This window comes from Oreochromis aureus, linkage group 19 (genome assembly GCF_013358895.1).
Source record: "Oreochromis aureus strain Israel breed Guangdong linkage group 19, ZZ_aureus, whole genome shotgun sequence".
NCBI classification, from domain to species: Eukaryota; Metazoa; Chordata; class Actinopteri; order Cichliformes; family Cichlidae; genus Oreochromis; species Oreochromis aureus.
The window spans coordinates 2,872,791-2,876,146 of NC_052960.1; the positions used below are offsets into that span (position 1 = coordinate 2,872,791).

The 3,356-nt window shown below is 46.6% G+C and overlaps 1 protein-coding gene across 1 annotated transcript in view; it reads right to left on the reverse strand.

Moving 5' to 3' along the window:
• Window positions 1-3,356, reverse strand: part of tiam2a (TIAM Rac1 associated GEF 2a) — an 86,570-nt gene that overhangs the window by 81,798 nt on the left and 1,416 nt on the right. The gene's annotated exons all lie outside the window — the stretch shown is intronic.

The window sequence follows — 3,356 nt, forward strand, 5'->3', positions numbered from 1 at the left end:
AAGTGAGCGCACAGGCAGGAAAGATAGGACCGCTGACAGCGTGCACAGAGGTGCACGGTGAGGCCCGTGTCTCTGCCCCGGAGTGTTTGCACCGAGTCGTCCCACTGACAGCTCCAGCACACACACACACACACACACACACACACACACAGTATGTGAGTACGGAAAGGTCTTCAGTGACGAGCGTTTAACCCCCCCCCCCCGTCACACACACACCTCTTCAGTATGCAAATACACACTGACTTGGCAAACACAGGCTCTCTCCTCTCCTTCCAGCAGTCTTGGAAAAAAAGAGAGACTGCTTGCCATCAAATTTCTGTTCATCTCGAGAGAATGACATGAAAAAGTCTCATCAAAGTTGACAAAAAATGAGACAAAATGTTCCGTCAGAGGGAATCATCAGCCTTATCTAAATGTGATACATCTGGATTTACTGAATGTCTTTTATTTCCAGGATGTTTCAGTCCAGGTGAGGCTGATGGGTACAATTACACAGCATCAGATGTTTCTATCACGACGAGAGCTGTCAGCATCAAATGTGTCCGAGTAAACAGCAAGAACACATAACTGTTCATCCAATTTGCAAAGTACTGCAGTGCAGTCACCCGAGGCCGTGTTTTGTCTCTCTCATGATGAATTCCATCACAGCCTCAGCGTCATACTTTCAACTTTTCCTTCTTTAAAGGCTATAAAACACAAACCCGCACCTCCCCTGTGGCTGTGCACATTAAAATTCATGCTGGAACTTAAAAGAACAGAAAGCTAAAACCTGAAGAGCTTTGCTTATACCTGTACGCTGCAAGTACAGGCACTGCTGATGTGGCCTTGAGCAAATCTCCTCACCAACATCCAGCTCCGGTGCTGCTCTAACTGCACCCACGCTTCCCTGTGGCGCAGTGGGACAGCTGTATGACCTTGCTCTTTTGCGGCGAGCCCAAGTTCCTGGGTGAGGGGAACTTTGGACGCCTCCCAGTCTAGGAGTGTCTGCTGGCCGTGATAACGGGAAGCCGGGCGGGCAGTGGCTTCTTGAAAGCAGAGGAAAAGTTATGCGCACTCCCACAGAGCTGAGTAATTACTGTGGCTGCAGACTGTGAGCCGAGATAGGGGATTCCTCTCCTGCATAACTAGGTGGATGGGAGATAGATGGCTCTGTCTCTTGCTCTGACTCCATCTCTGGTGCTCATGAATTTCTGCGAGTGGTCACACCAGCAGAGACGCTCTGTCTCTCTGCATCTGGCACAGGTTGCACAGTGAGTGAATATGATTTCTGGGTATCTGGCCATGGCAGATAAGGGCTCATTTTTAGTCTGGAGGCTTTAGGAGGCCTAATCAATAGCTTTAATCAATTAAGAATGCAGCAACTGAGAAGCTGCAGAAATCAGCCAAGTCTCACACTAAAAAGACCTCATCTCATTTATCACAACACGTCTGTATTGATCCCAAAAAAGGCATGGAGTGAGGTATCTTATGAGTTCATTTCAAGGACCTGGCACAATGAAGGTCCTATATGGATCAGTGGGTTCCTTTGCCGTATCCTTACACCAAGGTTACTGTTGTTTCAAAGGAGGGGGATTTATGTAGAGATATTTGGCCACGGTGCTGTTGAGATGGTGAAGAACAGAAGGTAAGAGAGGTGAGCACTGCAGATTTTGAGCCGTCACACTCAAAAAATCCGGTCTGCACTGAGCACAGTAAGCCCGGCGCACTGACGAGTGCTGCAGCACCACACTGACCCCAAATGGCCAGACGGGGTAATGACACTGCTATGGTACTAAGGCAGCAGGAGCACCATAGCTGTTGTGAAAATGGACCTCCAGTGTATCGTGTAATTGCTGAGAAATCCTCTTTATAGAATAAATTAGGGCTTGAAGTTTAGCCATTATTAGGCTAGGAAATGTTTATGATTCTCCCACAACACAGTAAAAAGCCTTTTACAAGCCAAAAGCTAGCACTGTGTCTAATTAACTTCCTCACAGCAGGGAACTTCTGTGTATCTGACCTGCAGTCAAAACCACACATTAGCGCTTCCGCCAGGGTACAAACTAGAAATGTACCATTATTCCATGCCATTACAGTTTTGGTGCCCATGCTGGGCTAAAAGGTAAAGGTCAGGCCCAGCATTTATATGCAGTATGAAGTGCACATGGGTTGGCACAGTAAACGGCATTAGACTCAGATCGGAGGCAGGTGGGAAGGTGTGCAGAGAAAGGAAACCTCACACAGACTAGTATCCTAAATCATACCCGGGACCTGTTTGAAAGCTGCAGTTCCTAAATAAATCACACTACAGTTGTGGCGTGCCCTTTACCCAGCTATAGACAAATAACTGAAGCTGCTGGACCTCCGTACAGCGAAGATTTATCTTTATTGTTGTGAATGGAAGACCTAGCCAACTGTTGTGTACATGTGTGTCTGTTTGAGTACAGATAGTCGTTGATTGAAAGTTCCAGCCTGTCAAATCTTTCTTTCGGGAGGTCAGCAGGAAGATGGACCTGGCCGACTGCCCGGGCCTTTGGGAGGCAGGTGGGAGCTAGAACTTTATGGACTGAGTCACAGAAACACAACTGGATATTCTTACCAGAAATCAGGACTGTTTGGACTAAGAGACAAAGCTTAAGTGGAGGCAGAGACATTAAGCAGCACACTGCACTGCTCTTGTCCACCATTTCTCTATAACAATAAAAAGTGCTGAGATGGCGCCAGGAGACACGATGATGGAGGCGATTGTTTTAATGAATCCTCCGGCTCGTGTTTTTTCGGACACTAGTGAGGCCATATATGAGTGCACAGAGGAGCTGGGTGCTAGTGCGTGCTGAGTAAGCACATCGATCAGATGCAGCAGCCGGCTCTCCGGCAGGGTGGGGTGGGGGTATTTTAGCCAGCCTTCTTTATTCGTTTCCTTTTGTTGTGTGGATTTTTTAAATTATAAAAAATATATACAGTCGCTGTGAAAAGGTCTCGTGTTGCGTCTGCATGGATGTCTGCGTTGCAGTGTGGAATTCACCTTTGTCCAGTCTGTCGGGTCTCAAAATGCTATTTTGGTTCTCTAAACTGATTTTTGTGATAAAACAGCTGTGAAGAACGCAATCTATGATTTCCTCGGTTTAAACGACTAACACGACTCAAACTATTTGTCTTAGCTTCATGCACGTGTTGGATCTATCATGGGTTGTGGTCACGTGACCAAACCCAGGTGAGCTCCTACTGTTACTGTTTGATGAATAGCGGGTGGGTAGTGCTTGAAATGTTACACACTATTGAGATGCAAACAAATCCCGTGAATTGGACTTCTATTAATCCCAAAATAATGATTCATGTCAGCCTGAATGGGAATTCATGACAATAAGGAGTGAAAG